Here is a 24,213-nt window from a genome sequence, read left to right on the forward strand (position 1 = left end):
TGGAGGGCCACAATCTCCGGGTTGGAAGGCACGCTTACGTATGGTACGGAAAAGAGAAGAAGGAAAGAAACTTCGGTAATCACTTTGTCCGTTCCTCTTTACTCAGAATTTGGGACAGATACAAAAATCATTTTCCCTTCAAAACTGCTCTTTGGACTTCATCAATGGAAGCCAAACAGAGAAGGCTATAAGGAACAATGGAGTTAAAATCACATGAAGAAATAAAACAAGGTTATCCAAGAATTTCCTGGCTAAACTACCTACAAATAAAAGAACAATATAATTTAGACAAAAAAACAGGATTCCAAACTAAGGAAGAGTTTTGGGATAAAATCCTTAAAATGGAAACAAAATGTATAACAAAAATATACGATAAACTGTTAGAATGGTCCACGGAGACTGAATTAATAAAAAACTGTATGTTAAAGTGGGTTGAGAATTTTAAAAAATCAATACCTTTAGCGGACTGGGAAATAATGTGGAACAAAAACCTTAAGTATACTTATGCTACTGATCTTAAGGAAAATTGGATGAAAATGTTCCATAGATGGTATATGACCCCAGTGAAATTAAACTACATGTACAAAGAAGCATCAAAAATTTGCTGGAAATGTAACGAACATGACGGAAGTTTCTTCCATCTATGGTGGAGCTGTGAAAAAACTCAGAAATATTGGAAAGGTATTCATGAAGAAATGCAAATAATCTTTAAGAAAAAATTCGCGAGAAAGGCTGAATATTACCTATTGGGAATCACAGATGGCGACATAAGTTTGGACACAAATGAAGACATTCTATTTATCTATCTTACTACGGCAGCCAGAATCACTTTTGCGCAACTATGGAAGCAGAAAGAAATCCCGGCGAAATTCCAGTGGATAAAGAAGATAAATGAGATTAAAGACATGGACAAATTAACATTTTTATTAAAAAAGAACACTGGCAATCCAATAAAACAGACGAACTGGTCAATAATTGAGGATTACATTGAAAACAGAATTAACGATTTCTAACTAAACATAATGGGTAATGGAAACATATAAATTTTGATCACATGAAAAAGACTGACAAAAAGGCATCAACACGGGCAGAAGTAGAAGGAAGTCCATTTTTTTTTATTTTTTTCTCTTATTTTTATTTTTTATTTTTGCCATTTTTTGTCATTGTACGTATTTCTTCTTTTTCTTTTTTTCTTTTTTTTCTCTCTCTTCTTTTTTTTCTTGGTGATGTGTAGTTAAAATTTTCCTACTTTTCTATCCTCTTCAAATTATTCCCCCTCTTTCGTTGTAGTTTATGATACTTAAAAATTTATTTGCAAAAGAAAAAAATTACTTTATGTATTAAATACTGAGATCACAAGTCAATATGCTTTTCTTAATGTAGATGCCATTGAGGTTAGAATCTATGACCTTCCAAAATATATGCATTAACTATATTTAAATAACATAGATAAAAATGAATCACAAACGAATGACACTAGAGACAATTTTTAGTTCCAGACTAGGATCTGGAAAAATTGCTTCAAACTACAGGAAAGGTGATTCCATCTGAACATTAGGAAGAACTTCCTAATTGTGAGAGCTGTTCAGCAGTGGAACTCTCTGCCATGGAGTGTGGTGGAGGCTCCTTCTTTGGAGGCTTTTAAACAGAGTCTGGATGGCCATTTGTCGGGGGTACTTCAAATGCAATTTTCCTGCTTCTTGGCAGGGGATTGGACTGGATGGCCCACAAGGTCTCTTCCAACTCAATGATTCTATGGTTCTATGATTCTTTGATTCTACTCATCATGAACATCTGTTAAGTAGGGAAAAGACGGAATGGCCACACAATATCTTTTGACTGGTCATGAAGGAATGCTTTTTCTGGAAACACCTTGAGTGAAAACCTGATAGATATTGGAACTGGTTCCAGACTTTTCAGAACTTTAAGCAAATAAGAAGGACAGATAAATCCTTTTGTTGGTCTTTCCTTAGACTTATGCAAAGTCTTATTGAAGATGAAATGAGCTTGTTTTCTGCGTTTCCAGAGGCTAGGGCACAAAAGAATGGATTCAAACTATTGGAAAAGAGATCCCCCCTAAACATTAGGAAGACCTTTTTGATGGCAAAATAAGTTGGTCAGTGGAATATGCTGCCTTGAAGTTAGGTGGTGTCTCCTTCGCTGGAGGTCTTTAAGCAGAGGCTGGATGGCCATCTGTCAGGGGTGCTTTAGTTTGTATGGCAGAATAGGATAGGTTGGTTAGCTCTTGTAGTCTCTTCCAGCTTTTGCATTCTCTGATTCCCACTGAAAATCAGTGGAAATGTTGTCTTTGTTCCTCTTTCAAGCTGCATATAGAGTATCGTGAAAAAGTTTAGCTTTTTTCCTAAATTCAAAAGAAAATAGATGAGAAGCTTGATCGTTCAGTGAAGTCTAAAATCTAGTATAGAAAATCCCTTACAAACTATAGGTGCCATATGCATTTATATGTACCTAATTTAGACCATAATGTATCCAGATTCAGTCTACAACAGTGGTTCTCAACCTGTGGGTCTCCAGGGGTTTTGGCCTACAACTCCCAGAAATCCCAGCCAGTTTACCAGCTGTTAGGATTTCTGGGTGTTGAAGGCCAAAACATCTGGGGACCCACAGGTTGAGAACCACTGGTCTACAAGAAGTCTAGAGGATGCCCCACCAGATACCAATGCTACATGAAAGTCTGACTTTACTCCAAGCTTCTGATCAGAAAGAGAATTTGTATGTGCATGCTTCTGCTGTGTTTTTTTTCCAATTTGAAGGATTTTGCACTCAGCTCTTAATCCCTCTTGGTAACATGAGTGGGGCAGATGAACTGAATCTTGATTCAGAACACATTGTGCATTTCTCAGCATGCTTGGAATCAGATTCCAAGTATGTCCACAACTTTCAGCTTACCAATAGTTGTATATGAAGCCCTGAATAATTAAGCATAGGGCCTGCATATTTCTACCTATCCACTTGCCCCATCTCTCCACCTCTTTCATGTTAGAGCAGAGTCTCTGGTTTGTTTAAACACTGAAATGAACAAAGACCTCAAATATGGGAAGGGACAAGGAAAAAGATGGAGGAAAAACGAAGAAGAAAAATATCAATCTCTCCCCACACACATACACACATTCCTGGTTCTGTGGCTCATTCTTTATGAACCAGAGAAGGTATTTCCAAAACAAGTCAAGGTTTACTCAACTAAATGAACATCATCATTTGTATCAATTGAAGAAATAGCACCACAAAGCATCAGCAGCTGCATAGTCTCTTGATATGCTGTTCTTACTGGTGGAGCAGTATACTGTACCCAAGTGGGCTTCTCAGCCTGGTAATAGATCATTTTTTCTGTCCACAAAATGATTGAGAAAATAAAACTTCTGTGATGCCTCTGCTGTATTGCTACCTTTGGATAAGAGGTACATTGCATGCTACAGAAAAGACAAGAGTGTTTCAAGATGAGGAGTTTGATGTATCACATCTTCATAGTCAAGAATGAAAGACCAATATGAGACTTCAAATTTCATGAACAAGTGGGTCTCAGTATGGGGTGGTGTAGGGAGGTTTCATTTTGTTTGACTTCATTTTATTTGTTTAAAAAGAGTTTAATGGAGACATTTATACTACATATATCACAAAATTTCTCATTGACACCTAGAGACAGTTCTCAAGAGTGCAAATGAGAAATTTGAGGGGGGGGGGGGGGGAGTGAAGAACAGAAATAAATCAAAACATTGTTTCTGTTTAAAATTAAATTATAATATGCTCCCCAGAGCATACTTTTCTTATAAGGGATTATTTGGTGTCACTTCCTTGTGAGGAATTTTCCACAAACTCCTTTTTATTTCATTGTTGCTTGATGGTAATGATGAAGGCAGCAGTCACAGAATATTTGTTGGAGTATCTTTCTATCCTTTCTATGAGCATAAACAAGTAACCTGCAATTTTTATTGATATAATGTGTCTATAACACCAACAGTTACAGTAATAATAGTATTACTGTTTTAGCAAACTACATGATTGAAAAATAGAATTGGTATAAAGTTTATATTTAGGGTGAAAAGAAAGTAAAAATAGGATATATTTCCTTGGGATGCTAGACAAAAATAAAAGGATACATACAATATGTTAATGAGTATCGGTGGCTAGAAATTTCAAAGAAACTGCCTCAATTAGTAGAAAGCGAACAAATGCCTTCAAGATAAGAAATGCAAACAAAGAAGAGGGTTTTTATTTTACTGTTTTTCATTGTTTCATAATGTTTATGCCCACTGTTCTTCTTGCTCATAATGCATTCTGACTGAAATAGAATTTCTTAAAGCTAATTTAGGTTTTGGACCATGGGAGTTGCCAAGAGGCAGTGTTCCACAATTAGTTTTGCTTCTAGAGAATTGTTCATCTTGGTTGGGGTGACAACCATTACAGCAGAACACATCTTGCACTGGGGGTGAATGTTTTGTGGACACCCCAACCATGAGCTGGCTTCAAGCTACATTATAGGGCCTCTGTAGAACCCCTCTGAGTTATGCCATATTTCTGTGTTAGTAAAAAGAAAGTGTGCGGATTCCACCAGCCCTTGCAGGCACCCAATTTTCTGTTATTTAAAATATTCATATTACTTCACTTTTCATCTTTACTTCAGGGTGACTTACAAGAACAGCAAAGAAACACAGTAAAGCAGCAGTAAATATGTATCCAGATCTAGACATATAGATATATGACAAAATGCAAGAAAGCAAGAGGAAAACAAAGCAGTGAGGCCACAGCTGGAGGTGGGAAATGGAAAAATAGAATAAAGTCTTTTAGATAAAGGTAAGAAAAGGAAAATGATATAAAGAAGCCATGGTGACAATTCTGGGGGATGAAAAATGTCCTTTACAAAATATAAAAGCAAAAGAAATGGCAAACACTCAATGAAACCTGATGAGAAGGAGACAAAGTCTCAGGATCTAGAGGAGGAAAGGCTTTATTCCAAAGAAATAGCCCACTGTACATCCTGAGACCTTGCCTCTCCTTACTATCAAATACAAAATATGCCTTCATAAAGTTTTTAGAAGATCATGAATTAGAAAATAGTAACAGAGACTTCGATATTCCTCTATTTCCAGTACAAGAAAAAATGAAGTACTAGCAGTATGTGTATGAGCGATAGGACAATGGAGAAGTTTGAAAGAGGGTTTTGGCGACAGTGAAATGCTTGCAATATCTTTCAGAGTTTGTGGCCACTACAGACCCTGAATGTGGATAATGTGAGTCCAAGCAGTGGGTTTGGAGCATATTTGAACTTGGGGGGGTTTCAAAGATCTCAACTGGCATATATTGACACATATAAACATCCCCACTGTGAGTTTCCTTTAAGAAAATTTGGAAGAATATATTGTGTTTTAAAAGAACTGTCAAATAATTGCCTATGCATGATTGATGTGTTTTATTTGCATTTCAAGAACATAATGTGAAGTCCTAAGGTGAGAGTATTATTTGGCATATGCCATTGTTGTGCATTTTTGAAAATGCATTGGTGTTCACATCTCAAGGAGTGCAACAGCACAGAAACACTAATAAAACTGTCAGAAAGGTAACCCTTCATTTTACATAATGGAGCTGATATTTGCCATATTGCTTTCCATGTGATCCTCAGTTAATGCAACTGAGTTCAAAGGTACCTGACCTGCAGTTCTTTGGAATGCGATTTGAATTATATTGCCCTACTACAAACTGACTTTCCAAGGCCCATTCCACATAGCTGTATAAAATCCACATTGAACTGGATTATATGGCAGTGTGGACTCAGATAACCGAGTTCAAAGTGGATATTGTTGATTATATTTGCCTTGATATTCTGGGTTATATGGATGTGTGGAAGAACCCCTTGTGACTACTATCCTGCCACATTTTCAGGCAGCACCTTTTTCGATAATAAAACGTTTTTTTAAAAAAAAACATATGGAGGTGGATTCCTATGCATTTAATAATTTTGCAGACTAAGGGATTTCAGCATGTGCCACTTTTCTTATCTCTGTAGCAGTAGAGTACAACAAGCTGGCTTAATTTTAAAAAATAGAATGAGAGAGGAAGGAATTAAAGTTCCATATGTCACAAAACATGCTGTTGAAGCACGGCACCAGATGATCAATAAGAAGCTACATCTACAAAGGACAAGCATGACAACCTTTGTGCCAATAAAGCAATACAATATCTCAGTTGAAATGAGTGGATGAGCTGCAGCACAACAGAGGTTATGAACATACACCTGCAATTTGACTGTGGTGAGCCACAAAACTCTGTACTTTTCTAGAATTCAGAATACCCCAAAAGTTAAAAGGATGATTATTTGAAGCCCTTTTCTATAAATACATAATTCACTGATTTTCAAAGAAAAATGTGAAGAAAACCATGTGTGCTTTTGAAAAATGTGCACTTCTTAAAAGTACATATATTTGAAACTTGGGCACCCACCCAAAACACATGCATATATTCTAGGTTTAATCCCCAAATTCATCCCTTTTTGTGTGCCAAATGAGCCCTTTATGGATAAGTCTACACTAGCTGCTAAATCTGAAGCCATTCAAGCTGGCCCTGGAAATGAGCAGATGCAGCTGGCCAAACTTGCTGTGGGACTCTGTTGGCATTCACATGGTTCGGTCAGACCAGGACCCTATCAGTTCCATTAGACTGTCACCTCACCTTCCTAGTCAACACCTCCACTTCCAGATGAATACAGAGCTCCATGCAAACTCCCGGGTGATGTGGGCATCTCACTCCAACACCACACACACTTGACCAGAAGAAGGTTCAAACCTGAAAAGCTCACAATACTCACTGGAAATAGGCAAGTGTTATGGAAACAGACAGAACTGAATACAAGATGAATCTGTGCTTTCTTGTCCAGGATGGCTTTATAAAAAAAAATTGAGGCCAGTCATCTGGATTTATGGGGTTATTTAGAAAGAAAATTTCATAACTTAGTTGTAGATACGTCTGTTATTGGTTCTGAGGAATTCTGCATATTTTGTGTAATGAAGCATCTGAAGAGTTTGAAACCAAAGTAGTAACTGACTACTTTTTATCATAAAGTCCCAGAATCTACTCATGCCTAAATTAGTCACATCCAGATGCATCATCCAGCAAATTGCTTAAGTTGTAATCATGCTTGAAATTTGAATATGTTAGAAAAGGGCAGAGTGGAGGTAAGGGCAGAGCTATTACTTTCCTGTATTTTTGCCAAACAGCTAAGGTTTTCCGTGTGGATGGGTTTGTTGTGTTAGTACAATATTTACAAGGATTTGGGAAGAAAATTAAAGAATAATAAGGAACCTGTTCTAAGTATCTCTGTATAAGGACCCAGGCAGAAAAGTTATCTGATTTTATAACCTTCATGAGTTGTGCCAACTGAAATGTTTCATAATATTTTAAAAGGTGGTATAATGAATCTCTCTAGAGGGATAGTACATTTTCAACTCCTTTCACAAACCCCAGTGATTTATTTGAAGCAATCATTTTTTTAAAAGAGTTTTGCCATCTTTTCACAATCTTTGCATTAGGTCCCTGTGGAATAGTTTCAAAGTCTGAGGGGAATATGTTCCTTAAGCACAACAATTTTCCTCCAGCTTTTGATCCCCCTGACTTTTTGTGTACTTAAATGTTATTTTGTAGTCACAGGATAGTCCTTGTAATGATATTTAATTATTAAAATCCTGAGCTACTTGCTTACTGAAAAGAAAAGTACTTTTTGTCCTAATTGCATAAATTGTATTTAGTGTTTTGCTTATTGCAAACTATACGTGAACCCATTCTGATCTGAATGGGCATAATTGTTATGATCTAATTTATGCTATTGGGAAATATAGCTGAGAATATTTTCTGCTTTTACTTCAACAAAGTAACAGTCTGTGAAAAGTATCATGCTCTGGTTTTGGGATAGTATCTATTTTTGTCAGTTTTCAAGAATCTAGAATTTATTGCCCTGAAAAACTGTTGTATACACTTATTGGAATAGATATGGAATTAGATCTTTTTTTCACAGTTTTATAGAAGTCCACTGTGAAACCAGAAAATGCTAGAGATTTTGATTTTAAAGTTCTTTAATAACAATTCTAATCTCAGTCCATAATTCATACATTGAGAATGTTTTTATAACCATTGGGATGGAATGAGTTGAACCAGAATCAAAGAATTCTTCTATTGCTGGAATACACACAAACACACACACACACACTTCCAATGATGTTTATGGTGCTGCAGGAGAGATACTCCCATTTTAAAACAAGAAAAACAACAAGGGTTCCTCATTTTCCATGTTGGAAATACCTGTACTTATTGAATTTGGCCAGTGCAAGATTTTGTTAAAGTTTATATTTGAACATCTTATCAATATGCAGATATCATAAATTTGAAATAGGAAGAACTTGATCCGGTCTTCCAGCTGAAGATCATCTACTCATTTTCTTTGTCTGCAGAGGAAGGAACTATCTGCTTGACAGAGAAAAATAGGGAAGAAAATAGGAGCAGTGTAAGCTTTTCAGGCAGAATTTTTGAGTACTGAAAGGTTTTACAAAGGACAAAAGTGTGCAAGGCTATTTAGTTAGAATTTTTCCTAACTATTTATTGTAAGATGCTATTTCAGGCACAGGTTTGCTGGTGGCTCTCTGAGATAGCTGAATGAAAGAACTTTGGCTGCTCCTGGATCTAATATTCTCAACTGACCATTAAACAAATTAGTCTGGACCATTGCTGTGTGTTGAACTGCAGCTTGATTTTCAGAAATCATCAACAAAGCTTTTATTGCATGGAAACATTATCACCTGATAATCACAACAGATTAAACTGCTGCCAAGGACACAGCTACGGAGGCTGTATGAAAAATTGGCAAACCTTCCTGGAACAGTGGCATAAACAGTGACATGTTAGCAATCTGAATGACTACATATTTAAGAGGAAATTGGCACTGCTCAGGTACATAATGTCATTGGTTTCTTCATGTATAGATGCAAAGATACTGAAACTATAAAAGGATAGAAAAACACAAGGCTGTTTTATCCAAGATCATAGGCTCACAGAGTTGGAGGGGACCACAGGGGCTATCTAGTTCAACCTCCTGCTGTGCAAGAATACACAATTATCATTTTGGTGCCAAGTCAAAATGTGAGTTTTTATTAAAGCCTTTGAGACTCAATTTTGTACAGTTTGTTCACATAGCATGGTTGAAAGTATTTTATATTGTTTTAACTGGCTTTAAAATGTCTAGTTTTGGAAGTTGCCACGAGTCCTCACTAGAAATCAAAAAGGGGGTATAAATAAATATAATTGTTCTTGTGGGTTTTTTTCGGGCTATATGGCCATGTTCTAGAGGCATTTCTCCTGACGTTTCGCCTGCATCTATGGCAAGCATCCTCAGAGGTGAGGTCTGTTTGGTAACTGGGAAAAGGGTTTTATATGTCTGTGGAATGACCAGGGTGAGACAAAGGACTTTTGTCAGTTGGGCTAGGTGTGAATATTTCAACTGACCACCTTGATTAGCAACCAATGGGCTGACTGTGCCTGGAGCAAACTCTTCTTGAAAGGTAATTAGATGTCCCTGCCTGTTTCCTCTCTGCTGTTTTTGCTGTTGCAATTTCAGAATTTTTTAATACTGGTAGCCAGATCTTGTTCATTTTCATGGTTTCCTCCTTTCTGTTGAAATTGTCCACCTGGACACAGCATTTTATTTGAGAACACAAAAATGCTGGACTACTCTCACAACCACCATGTCAGACTACACAGAGAAGCCATTGAAATACACAAACATTCGGACAATTTCAACAGAAAGGAGGAAATCATGAAAATGAACAAGATCTGGCTACAAGTATTAAAAAATTCTAAAATTGCAACAGCAAAAACAGCAGAGAGGAAACAGGCAGGGACATCTAATTACCTTTCAAGAAGAGTTTGCTCCAGGCACAGTCAGCCCATTGTTTGCTAATCAAGGTGGTCAGTTGAAATATTCACACCTAGCCCAACTGACAAAAGTCCTTTGTCTCACCCTGGTCATTCCACAGATATATAAAACCCTTTTCCCAGTTACCAAACAGACCTCACCTCTGAGGATGCTTGCCATAGATGCAGGCGAAACGTCAGGAGAAATGCCTCTAGAACATGGCCATATAGCCCGAAAAAACCCACAAGATCTTAGTGATTCCAGCCATGAAAGCCTTCGACAAAATATAATTGTGGTGATGCTAGAGTACTTACTTACTTAGGCGATCCCTCGTTGGACGAGTAAGATGGTCTTCCATTATGGATTTCTTTGTGGGTCCGTATGTGGCTGTGGAGCCCTATTCTTGCTCTGCATCTTCTTCCGCAGTGAGGGCATTGGTTTCCAGGTGGAAGGCGGTCCCGGTTGGGGTTGGCTTGACGCGCCTTCCTCCTGGCACGTTTCTCTCTTTCACCCTCCACTCGTGCCTCCTCAAATTCTGTAGCACTGCTGGTCACAGCTGTCCTACAGCTGGAGCGCTCAAGGGCCAGGGCTTCCCAGTTCTCAGTGTCTATGCCAGAGTTTTTAAGGTAGGCTTTGAGCCCATCTTTAAATCTCTTTTCCTGTCCTCCAACATTCCGTTTTCCCTCAGTTCTTGTGGGTTTTTTCGGGCTATATGGCCATGTTCTAGAGGCATTTCTCCTGACGTTTCGCCTGCATCTATGGCAGGCTTCCATTCCGTTTTCCATTCTTAAGTTCGGAGTAGAGCAACTGCTTTGGGAGACGGTGGTCAGGCATCCGGACAACGTGGCCGGCCCAGCGGAGTTGATGTTGGAGGACCATCGCTTCAATGCTGGTGGTCTTTGCTTCTTCCAGCACACTGACGTTTGTCCGCTTGTCTTCCCAGGAGATTTGCAGGATTTTCCGGAGGCAGCGCTGATGGAAACGTTCCAGGAGCTGCATGTGACGTCTGTAGACAGTCCACGTCTCACAGGCATATAGCAGGGTTGGGAGGACAATAGCTTTATAGACAAGCACCTTGGTATCCCTACGGATGTCCCGGTCCTCAAACACTCTCTGCTTCATTCTGGAAAATGCTGCACTTGCAGAGCTCAGGCGGTGTTGTATTTCAGCGTCGATGTTGACTTTGGTGGAGAGGTGGCTGCCAAGGTAGCGGAAATGGTCCACATTTTCTAATGTTACACTAGATGCTAGAGTAATGAGAGGATGACTGCATTTTCTTTCTCGGCATGACTTAAAAGGAAAGTGCACTGATAACAAATGTGAGGAATTTTAATGTTTCTTTTAATTACCTCTAGATTGATGAGAATTTGATACAATAAAATCCCAGTATAAAAAAATGATCAGGGAGTGAAAGACAAAGGATCAATTACTTTCTTATTGTCATAGCACCAGTAAATGGAAAAGATCTTACTATAGATACACTGGAGAGTAAGAAAAGAGAGAGAGACATCCTCCTCTCCCAACTTCTTCTATAATGAGGTATTTTCACCGTATTGTTGCATAGAAATGATACATGTAGGATTTCAATACTCAAAGCAGGTGTGAAGCAGAAGTGAAGAGGAGCAAAGAAGGCTTGTTGTTCATGTCCTCACACCAAAGAAAACCTGGAAGTCTCAACTATTATAGGGACTAGACATTTCTCTCACTTCCCAAGGCACTAATGAGAAGAGGGTCAGAATATGAATAAATCCCTTTTAGAGACGCACGTTCCACTTTCATGCAAAGCAAAGTAGGGTGGCAAGAAAAGGCTGAGAGAAATCTCATTATAATAAAGGTACAAAACACTGAATACATTTCCACAGAAACGGGAATATAATTATTTGAAGTCCTGTTAGATATTGACCCCCTTCTACAGTAATTAAGCCTGCAGAACATCTCAGGTCATGAATGTCTGTCAGTTGAGATAAAACTCAACATCCAAGTTCATTTCTGCTCATGAGACAACAGATGATGAAAGAAAAGGAACGCTTCAAGCAGGTTATTTTTTTAAAAAAAAATCACTTAGCTAAGAAGAGTGTGCATTACAATTATGATTAGGCACAACAATTGTTATTATAGAACACATTTAAGAAACCTCACTCAGGAAATGCATGAAGATTCGTATGTGTTTAACAGTTGATTGGGAACCCAGAAGAAGCTCTTCCAATGAGGGATATCATGAATGAAGAAAAACCGGAAGGACAAATCATTTAACAGTATCCCTACCCATTATTTCTCTCTTTCAAATCTCCCTTGGTAGTCTTTTCTCAGTTAAGTTTGAAATGCATTCTAAAGTCCTTGGGAGGAAAATGATTATTTGAAAAACGGAAACAGAACAGGAAACAAGGCTGAGTATATTTCACTGGTTTTCCATTCACATTTAGTTTCACTGGTAAAAAGCTGTAAAACTTGGTAAAGCATTTACAGTGTATACCTTGTGTACTTTGACTTTCAACTGTATCCTACAAAACTAGTTCTTAATAAGACAGTAGCATTATATTTTGTGAAACAAAAAAAGAAAGAAATAGATTACAATTTAGCTACGAATAGGGGTACACAACAAACTTTTCTGAATCTTAAATAATGAAATATATCAAGCTGATAAAGACTAATTAGTATCGGTTCCTGATCACATTAAATTGGTTTAATTCAGTTCAGAGCACTTCAGACTAATCTGGAAATCTTCATGTTACTCTAAATAGGAAAAAGCCAAAATGCTGTATTTCCACAGAATAATACAGTGAAATCCATGTATCCACATAACCAATATGATTCTATGTGGTTTGACATATCTATTTTAGGCCTTCTATACAAACAACAAAGTATATATTTATTATTATTATTTATTTATTTATTACTTGCACTTATTAACCGCCGCTCTCAGCCCTAGGGCGACTCGTGGCGGTGAACAACAACATAGAAAAGACAGTTTACAGTGAATCAAGACAGTACACAACATTCTACTACTACATAACATATACTTATACTAAAAATCCGCTTCGTCATATCATGGGGTCATAATCAGTCTCATAGTCGTAGTCCATTCCGATCATCATTTCCAATGATATAGCACTCAGTTGAAGGCCAACTCGAAGAGCCATGTTTTCAGGCTCTTATGAAAGGCCATAAGGGAGGGCGCCTGTCTAACTTCAGCAGGGAGGGCGTTCCACAGCCGGGGGGCCACCACCGAGAAGGCCCGCTCTCTCGTCCCCGCCAGACGTGCCTGTGAGGCAGGCGGGACCGAGAGAAGGGCCTCCCCAGATGATCTCAAGGTCCTCGTGGGCTCGTAGGCCGAGATGCGGTCTGCAAGGTATTTTGGGCCGGAACCGTTTAGGGCTTTGTAGGATAACACCAGCACCTTAAATTGGGCCCGGTAGCAAATCGGCAGCCAGTGGAGCTGGGACAGCAGGGGCATATATACCAAAGAAAAAGAAAACCAAGATGGTTGTCTGCTGAGATACTGGAAGTAAACCAAGAAGGAAAGAAAACAAAAGAAAACAGTGATAAGAGGATATATGCCCAATTAAATGCACAATTCCAGAGGTTAGCCAGAAGAGATAAGGAACTATTTTTAAACAAGCAATGCACTGAAGTGGAAGAAAACAACAGATAGAAAGAACAAGAAACCTCTTCCAGAAATTAGAAACATCGGAGGTAAATATCAGGCAAAAATGGGTATGACCAAAAACAAAGATGGCAAGGAGCAAAAAGAAGCTCAAGAGATCAAGAGAACTTGGCAAGACTATACATATAGAAAAGATAATAATATCGAGGATAGCTTTGATGGTGTGGTGAGTGAATTAGAACCTCATATCCTGAGGAGTGAGGTTGAATGGGTCTTAAGAAGCATTGCTAATAACAAGCCAGAAGGAGATGACAGGATCCCAACTGAACTGGTAAAAATCTTGAAATATGATGCTGTCAAGGTGATGCATGCCATTAGTTAGCGAATATGGAAAACACAAGAATGGCCATCAGATTGGAAAAATCAACTTATATCCCCATACCAAAAAAGGGGAAACACTAAAGAATGCTCAAGATCCTGCAAGGTAGACTGCAGCAATACATGGAGTGATCGTTGCCAAATGTACAAGCTGTGCTTAAAAAAGGCAAAGGATCAAGAGACCAAATTGCCAATATCTGCTAGATAATAGAGGAAAGTAGGGAGTTTCAGAAAAAACATCTATGTCTGATTTAATGACTATTCTAAAGCCTTTGACTGTGTGGATCATAATAAATTGTGGCAAGTTCTTGGTGCATGGGGATACCAAGTCACCTTCTCTGTCTCCTGAGGAATCTGTATTACGACCAAGTAGCAAAAGTAAGAACAGACCACCAAACAACAGATTGGTTGAAGATTGGGAAAGAAGAACAGCAGGGCTGTATACTGTCACCCGACCAATTCAACTTGTATGCAGAACACATCATGCAATATGCGGGGCTTGATGAATCCAATGTTGGAGTTAAAATTGCTGGAAGTGATTATTTTATCTAGGAAGGTCCTTCACAGAATTCTGAACATGGTTCTTTCATGTATCATGGTACGGCAGGAGGACATTGCTCTATTCAGTGTTAAAACACCTTAATAGTGTTAACGTCTCAGAAATAAAGTGAATCTTCTGGATCAAGGCACTCCCTCATCCCTTGTGCAGCTTTTTGACAAGTCATGGTTGGGAAATGTAATTTTACTGTGCTCAAAATAAAAATAAAACCTGGATGGTTGATTGCTACTTTTCACTCTCATGGGAATGTCTTTGTCTCCAGCTCTGTGTTGAAGGCAATACACATGTTATGTTTGCCTTGGAGCCTATTTACCTGGCTCAGGTAATGGGCTTCCTCATTTGGAATCTAAGCCTGATATGGGACACTTAGAATATTTTTGTTTTATTTGAATATTTTTAAAGGTGTTAGTAGGAAATAAATCAATTAAATAAATAATGTGATTTCTCCCATTCCGTATGTATAGTGGAAATACCAGCAAATAGCTCTAACTTTTTTATTTGTTAGCAAAACTGAGGGGAAATGTGCATAATAAGATGATGCCTGCCAAATTTCAGGCTCATAGAGATAAAGAGTATTTTGAGCTGGATTGTGATTTAGTGTGCATTTTTTGTTGTTTTACACACAGAGACATATTTTATTCCCCCCAATGTTAACCTTTCTCTTGATTTTCCTTTGTCTTTCCTTTCTAATCTCATGCTCTTAAATGTTAACTTTGTTTAATTTACTGATTTATACAGTATGTGAGTGCCATTTTGAAAAACTAGTTTTCTGTGGCAGATGGGGGACTTCTATGTAGTGTACAATGAAATACATAGAAGGGAAATCTGAATGTAGATTAGGCAGACATAGCCTTCTCTTCCATACTTCCTTTACTACTTGTGACCTAAACCTGGTCATTCTCATTCTGTATCTATCCAAGAGAACCAGGTTTTGGATAAAGAACCAACTAGAGCATGTAAAATTTCTTGGCATTTAGCAGTAGGTTTCATTTTATTGATTAGTAGCTTAATTTTGGAGGCAATATATTAATGTTGATATTTCAGCTAATGTTACTTTCTTTACACTTCACCTTCTTTAAAAATACATTTACCTTTCCCTTCATTCATTAGCTTTTTCCAATTTGACTCAAACTTGTATTGTTATTTGTTTATTAATTCATATTACTAAAGGAAAGCTTGGAGATGCTTTTGGAAGTTATAAACAATCTCTTAGGACCTCTACATATGTAACTGATTTTGGTGCGGCAATTGTATTTTTTTCTGTTCAGACACGGAGCTCGATGGCTCCCATCATATTCCAGAGAACTACTTTCGGGATGGCTCTGTGACTAAAGTGCTACCACTGCCAAAAAATAGTGGTGGCAGACAATGGCAGCCTACCTGGCTTTCCATAAGGAAATATGAGTTGAGCCACCAAAAACAGGCTTCGCCCCACATGATGAGGTGGCGGGGGGGGGGGGGGGGGAAGCTGTGACAGAACTGGGCAAGGGATGACAGGTTCCCACACCCCCTGTGTGACTGCTGCTGGGACACAGCAATTCACATCAATTTCAGAGACTGCATTTATGTTTATTTATGTTTGATATTGCTTGTTTTTTTATGCTTATTCAAACCTTTTTTGTTGGGTATGTCCCTTTGTAAGCCACCCTGAGTCCCTTCGGGGACATGAAGGTATAATAATAAAGTTATTATTGTTAATAAGGTCCCTAAACTGCTTCAAGCAAGAAAAACAAACATGCTTTGCTTCAGACATCTGCATGACCAACTCAATTCACCTTCAGAGATATGGATACTCTGAAAATACTTGATGTGCAGCCATTCACCTCAGCATCTTGCCTTGGTTTTGTTTGCCCCTCATTAATGCTAAACTGTTTAGGAGATGTGATAGGACATGGTATGAACAGTCTGTTTAACTGCACCTCCCGTTCCTTATTTCATGCAGCAATTCTTTATTTATGAACCTCCTTTGATTTAAAATTAAAAATGCTGCTTTAGTTTAATACAGTACAAGGATGATATATTTTAACAAAATACTATTAACATTCTGCCACATGTAATCTGTTGTTTTCTTAATGTTGAAGTGCATTTCTTATTTCAGAGTTGCTCAGGTAGTAATCCTATCCTTGTTCTGCACTGAACTGGGTAACCTCAGTGAACAAGAAGCTTTTTTAAAACATGAACTCTAAATAAATTTGGAATCAATGCACACAGCACATGTCAAACAACAGCAGAATAATGCTCTTCATTATGACACAGCTAACTGTCTCATTAACAAAAAGCATCTTGTTTAAACATGTCCTATTGCTGCTATCTGGAAAAGAGAAAGAATGACCTAAAATTAAGATTACAAAAAGAACCCCACCAGATCAGACCAAAGTCCTGTCTAGTCCAGCCTTCCATTTCTCACACTGGTCAACTATGCCTCTGAGGGATCCTAAAGCAGAACCTGAAGATAGACATTTCCAGACAGTCTTCCCAGCAAATAGGATTTTGAGGCATGTTACCTCGACACAGAGTCATCATATGGGTAGCTATTTATAGCCATTTGTTCCTTGTATGTGTAACCATCATAGAATCATAAGAGTTGGAAGAGAATGTAGCCCACCTCCTTGCTATGTAAGAATACACAATACCAACAAATGGCTATCCAGCCTCTGTTTAAAAACCTTCAGAGAAGGAGGCTCCACCAAATTCCTATGAAATATATTCTAGGGTTGAATAGCTCTTACTATCAGATGAAATCTCTTCCTATGGTGTGAATCTTTTGCTCTGTGCCCTAGCCTCTAGAGCAGCAGAAAACAAGCTTGCTCCCTCCTCAATATGGCATCCTTTCAAAAATTTAAACATGGCTCTCATGTCCCCTCTCAGCTTTCTTTTCCCCAAGCTAAACATCCCCAGCTTCCTCAGCTGTTCCTCATAGGGCTTGGCTTCCAGAACTTTGGTCACCTTCTTCTGGACATGTTACAACTTGTCAATACCCTTTTTGAATTGTGGTGCCCAGTGCTGGACATATTATTACTGGTGAAGTCTGACCCAAATAGAACAGAATGGTACTATTGCTTTCCTTGATCTAAATCCTATACTCCAATTGATGAAGCCTAGAATTGCATTCACTTTTAAAGCTGCCACATCTCTCTGATGACTCATGTTAAGTTTGGGGTCTACTAAGATTCCTAGATCCCTTTCACATGTACTTTTTTCAAGCCATGTGTCATCAACACTCTATCTTTGTGTTTCATTTTTTTCTGCCTAACTATCATCTATTACATTTCTCCCTGTTGAAATTCATGTTGTTAGTTTTGGCCCAGCTTTTAAATCTTTTATGGTAATTTTGGATATCATGTCCTCTTAGGTATTAGCTATCCCTTCTAATCTGGAGTTATTTTCAAATTTGCTGAGCATTAACTCTGTTTGGATCATATGCAAATGTGATAAGCATTATCTGTATTCTAAATAAAGAAGAGGATATCTTCCTCTTCTTTATTCAGCACAAAACAATGTTTGCCTCCTACCTCTTTTGCAACCTCTCTATTGAAACAATATTGATATATTTTCTATCATTAAAACATATTAATTACCCACTTCAACTAAAAAAACACTTTTAGGATAAGAGCGTTCTTAATATACGCGGCCAATGTATGGCTGTGAAATGCAAAAAAGAATGATGAAATGAATCCTCTTTTATCCCTAGGTGCCTTTTTCTTTTCAATTTGAGCAAGTGAAAAATCTGGCTGACCCTTTCTTCTTCAATTTGTTGCTACATTTACACATTGTGCATGCCTGTAATTCTCCCACAAACAAATGCTTTAATGTGCAATTTCATAAATAAAAGATTTATCTGTGAGTGAAAAGGTGCCCAGTGAATTATCAATCATGATGAATTGCTGCTGGAAGAGTGTGTGTGCTGTGGACTAAACCAGCATATGAAGCTAAAGGAGGAACAAACAATGTTACGAAATAGATTTTAGATCTCATCTTCCAGAAACATACGGAATAGTTGAAACAGCAACAACTTGAGAGGAGGAGAGATACTCTGGCACTTGCTTTGTCCTTTAAAAGCAAGAATTTGACTGTATAAGTGAGTAAAACCCACCTAGTAAATGAGTATGGTGTGTGTGTATATCTTAACATATATATAGATCCAGCAGCACATCAAGTCTCCTGGCACGAGTAATTCCACTGGGTCCATGTTGGCAATTGTTGAAAGATCAGGGTGAGTTAAAAGCAAATCAAAGAATCCTCATGAGGCAAGCACCAGTTAACTGAGACTCAATTTACCACAGATACATCAAATAGTCTTGTAATGCTAAGAAGGCAGTCTTTCCCCGTGTGCATACCTTTAAGGAACAGGGCTATGACCTCTGGGATCAGGGTGAGTTAGAAGAGAAAAGAAATATCAGCTGCAAGAGTCAAGAAACAGTATTTGTTCACTTAACTACACTAATGTGAGTTTACCTTAGTCCTACATCAATTCCCATGACTCTCTTTTTCAAATCTTGACAGTGGACAGTGAGTCAGCCAATATAGAGGCAGAACCATCAGTCTGATTTCCATCAATTTATGGCCAGCCGTGAAACTGAATTGCTGCACCACACCACATCTACACTACTTTCTCTCCCCCAACCTCTCAATCTCTCTCCCCACCACACATACTGTGTATTTATTCCCATTTAGCCTCTAGCACTAGCATGGGTAAACTCAGACTGACAGGTTGGATGTGACTCCTTGGACTCTTTCCTCCAGCCCTCATCTGCCTTGATGCTACTCTCAGCCTGAGGATATGGCAGCCCGCCTCCTCCCCAGGCTGAGAGTAGGGCCAAGGCAGCAACACACAGGTGCGGAGAGTTCTCCAGAGAGCACTCTGGCAGAGGAAAAACCCTCTTCCTGCCTACCTATCTGCCTTCCTTCCTCCCTCCCTCCCTGACTCCATCCTTCTGCCCCACCCACTCCACAGGAATCGGTAGGAGAAGGAAGGAAGAAAGGGAAGAAGTGTTGGAGTTCCTTCACTTTGGCCATTTCTAGACTGGCCCATATGTGAGTGAAATCAACATTTTAAATGGTGTTTTCACTCTCATATGAAAACCAGACTGGGGCTGAAACCCTATGTTTTTGGCTGGGGGGGGGGGCATTATGCACCCATGCCAACTCTGATGGAGGAGGATGGTGATGACGATTACAACAGAATTTGCTGCTAGGCACCATTTATTATTATTATTATTATTATTATTATTATTATTATTATTTTTACTGACACAAAAACACAATATGTCACAGCAAACAAGATATATATGCTGGATTTCATATCACAAAATCAGAAGTCGCACACTCCCAAAGAGTCTAGGACTGTGTGATGTATTACTACTACTACTACTACTACTACTACTACAATTATTATTGTTATTTATATTTCTTATCTGCCTCTCCTCATGGTTCAAGGCGGGTCATGGCACAGTCAAAACACACAAATCTTGCAAAAATTCTATAAACACACATATTAAAATGTAGTTCTATAAAAGATACATATTAAAACATATTTCTATAAAATACATATTAAATACACAAGACAGGGATTAAAACACAGAACACGAGTTTAAAATTCATGTTTCAAAACTGGCTAGGTAGACATGCTGAAAGAAATAGGTATTTAGTAGGCCTGGGTAACAACGGAAAAATTTGTTTCTAAAATCGATTCGTTTTTTGGGGGTTTTTGCGTTTCGTTATTTAAAATAATTACAAAATTTTCCTTTTAAAAAGTTCGATATTTACAAAATTTCGTAAATGTGAAAAAAATTACAAAACATTAACGAATCGATTTCCGAAACAATAACGAATCGATTCGTTAATGGCGGACGCGACCGCGAAATACGCTAAAAAACCTCCAAAAATTTCTGAAGCTTCCCCCTCCCTCTGTTGTTGACTGTTGGTGTGATATTATAATTTTTTTTCACTAATTAAACAAAAAACAACCATAAAACTTGCCCCAGACATGCGGAAATAATAACGAAACGACCTCAAAACAATAACGAAACAAATACAATAACGAAATACGAAGCATTTACAAAACTATTTAAAAATTCGTTTTTTAAAAAAATTGCTCCAGAATGGTTCGTTATCGTTTTGTAATTTAAAAAATTAACGAATTATTAACGAATTACGAATTAACAAAACGAAACCGCCCAGCCCTAGTATTTAGATCGTTTTAAAATTCCAAGATCTCATTTCGCTAAGCTCATTAAGATCAGTGACCCTTTGTTACCATACCTCTTTTTGAAGTTGCTCTATAGAAAAATAAATTTCTGAATACAGAAAATCAAGTCTTTTATCCCAAGTAGATTACTTTATGAAAGTAACTTCATCTTCTTGGATCCCTTGCCCTTTACAGAAAGCCAAGGCTTATGGGATTTCCCAGAACAGTACAAAGAATTGTCTGTCCAGCCAGTAAAAAAAAAAAATCAAAGTATAAATAAGAAATACTTAAAACCCTATCAAAGGTTTCTGGGCCAAACATCAAAATGCGAAAATAGGGCAGAAGATGAAACTGCTGTAAACACAAGGCAAAGAAAGTTCAAATTATCACTTCTAATCTCAAAATAAAGCTTTTGATCCTTTTGTGCTGCTATTACACACAATCCCAGAATCAATACATTGCTTGTTCATCTCCTTTGTATGTTATGTCAAATACCAGCAAAGCCGAAATGCCACCCATTTCTGTCTCGTGAAAATCCAATAAATACAAACTCATATCCTTTATTTATTAGATCTGTCAGGGCTGGTATTATATGAATGGGAATTGTAAAGAGTTTTAAAGAGAATCAGTAAACCTCTTTCACTCATCCACTCCACACACATTGTTGGTTGATTATTCATTCATTTGTTAGGCTGAGTACAGGCTGATAGCATGTGATGATTGGTTGATGTTTTATTTAATCAATAGGATTTCTTGACTTAGCATGTGAGAATGCATAACAGACTTTTCTTTTGTTTTGGCTTTTATCGGAGGCTGGGGAGTCTCGGTTTTAAATATATTCATATTTCAAAACACTATTGCTTTCACACAACTGTACATGATGCATACTGGAAATACATACATAAATAATCTTTATTTAAATTTTGCAGTTCCTCAAAGGATTATTATTGGAAGACAAGAATCAGAGAGGTGCATGAAGAATCCAAGAAAACAACTAGACTTCCAAATTTGTGATAGGACTATTGTGATAGGATTATTTCCATTTTAGTGCACAGGAAGTGAAGAGTAAAAAAGATGTTGAGGATGTAATAGGAAGTGAGCTGTTAAAATCTCAATTTAAAATAGGAAGATATTAAAATAAATTCAGGTAAAAAGTCAAACGTTTCCTATGTTCAAACTTCCTGACTTGAAAAAGTGCATTGATGAAATAATGCAAACCAGCTTTGAAGATGTCATTTACTTATTTTAGATACATGTATTTGTATACACGTACATGAACAAGTAGGGTTCCCCTCCATCCCACTTTCATTTTCTTACTGAGCCACAGCTGAGTCTATTTTTGAAATGAACAAAATATTTTTGCCAAGAAGACCTAATTCTGTTGCTTAGAAATCTGTCCCTTTTTCTTAGGGGGTGCATCTACACTGTCGAAATAATGCACTTTGACACTTCTTTAACTGCCATGACTCTATGCTATGGAATCCTGGGACTTATAGTTTGAGGAGGCACTAGCACTTTAAGGCAGAAAAGGCTAAAGACCTTGTGAAACTAAACTTTCATAATTCTATAGCATTGATCCATAATAGTTAAAATGGTGTAAGACTACATTAATTCTACAGGAGTAGACTCACTTAAGATAGGGTTTTGGAGCCATATGCAGTAATGTTGAAATAACTTTTACAACATTTGTGATTGTCACTTCTTTGTGTTCACCTAGTTTTACTGCAAAGCTCAACTATTAAAAAGAAAAACAAAGAGCACCAAAACAACTCAGTTTTAGGTTCTTGTGGGTTTTTCGGGCTATAGGGCCATGTTCTAGAGGCATTTCTCCTGACGTTTCGCCTGCATCTATGGCAAGCATCCTCAGAGGTAGTGAGGTCTGTTGGAATTAGGACAATGGGTTTATATATCTGTGGAATGGCTGGGGTGGGGCAAGGAGCTCTTCCCTGCTGCAGTTAGGTGTGAATGTTTCAGCTGATCACCTTCATTAGCATTTGAAGGCCTGCCTGAGCCTGGGAAAATCTCTTGCTGGGAGGTGTTAATCTGTGCCTGGTTGTTTCCTCTCTGTTGTTTTGCTGTTGTAATTTTAGAGTTTTTTAATACTGGTAGCCAGATTTTGTTCATTTTCATGGTCTCTTCTTTTTTGACTTGGGTAATGGTTGGAGTTTTTATGTAGATATCTATCTGTGTGTGTGGGTTTTCTGTAGACGGTGTGACCCAGTTGTTGATCTGGTTTGCGGATGACTAGGATCAACAACTGGGTCACACCGTCTCCAACCATCACCCAAGTCAAAAAGGAAGCACTATTAAAGCCTTGGCAGACTGTGCAAAAAGAATCTGCGAACCCCACCTCCTCCAAGATGAACTGAACCACCTCAACTGGGCTCTCCAGGCCAATGGATACTCCACCTCAGACATCAGAAGAGCTGCAAGACCAAGAACAAACCACGAGAGTAAAGATGAAGATCCACCCAGAGGAAAAGTGTTCCTGCCATATATCAAGGGAACCACTGACCGCATAGGGAAGCTGATGAGGAAACACAACATACAAACAATCTACAAACCCACCAAGAAAATCCAACAAATGCTACGTTCAGCAAAGGACAAGAGGGATCCTCTCACCTCTGCAGGAGTCTACCGTATACCGTGCAGCTGTGGACAAGTCTACATAGGGACTACCAAACGCAGCGCCCAGACACGCATCAAGGAACATGAAAGGCACTGCAGACTACTTCAACCAGAGAAGTCAGCCATAGCAGAGCACCTGATGAACCAGCCTGGACACAGCATATTATTTGAGAACACAGAAATGCTGGACCACACCAACAACCACCATGTCAGACTACACAGAGAAGCCATTGAAATCCACAAGCATGTGGACAATTTCAACAGAAAGGAAGAGACCATGAAAATGAACAAAATCTGGCTACCAGTATTAAAAAACTCTAAAATTACAACAGCAAAACAACAGAGAGGAAACAACCAGGCACAGATTAACACCTCCCAGCAAGAGATTTTCCCAGGCTCAGGTAGGCCTTCAAATGCTAATGAAGGTGATCAGCTGAAACATTCACACCTAACTGCAGCAGGGAAGAGCTCCTTGCCCCACCCCAGCCATTCCACAGATATATAAACCCATTGTCCTAATTCCAACAGACCTCACTGCCTCTGAGGATGCTTGCCATAGATGCAGGCGAAACGTCAGAAGAAATGCCTCTAGAACATGGCTCTATAGCCCGAAAAAAACCCACAAGAACCTAGTGATTCCAGCCATGAAAGCCTTCGACAATAAACTCAGTTTTACATTTCTAGCCACTCCTCCAAACCTCATCCTGTCCCATTATCAGTCGAGATTCTGTCCTTCGTTCACATTAGGATGATTTTCCAGCTCTCCTCCTTATTGGGGGTGATTTCATCCTGATTTCTTCTTCAAACTTGGAAATCCTTTGGTTTCACTTCCTGACATTGTTGTCCTCTTAATGCATTGTAAAAAGCCTAATGTCTGTCTGAGGTGGGGAGAAGTAGTTGAAGTTGGGCTGTTTTCCAAACAAGGTGTTATTGCTTGCTGGCAG

The 24,213-nt window shown here is 38.4% G+C and overlaps 1 pseudogene; it reads left to right on the plus strand.

The window, feature by feature from the left end:
• The first annotated feature begins 621 nt into the window (after positions 1-621).
• Positions 622-14,244, plus strand: LOC137096153 (uncharacterized; annotated as a pseudogene).
• Positions 14,245-24,213: the final 9,969 nt, after the last annotated feature.

The sequence above is a fragment of the Anolis sagrei genome, chromosome 1 (assembly GCF_037176765.1).
Source record: "Anolis sagrei isolate rAnoSag1 chromosome 1, rAnoSag1.mat, whole genome shotgun sequence".
In the NCBI taxonomy this organism is placed as follows: domain Eukaryota; kingdom Metazoa; phylum Chordata; class Lepidosauria; order Squamata; family Dactyloidae; genus Anolis; species Anolis sagrei.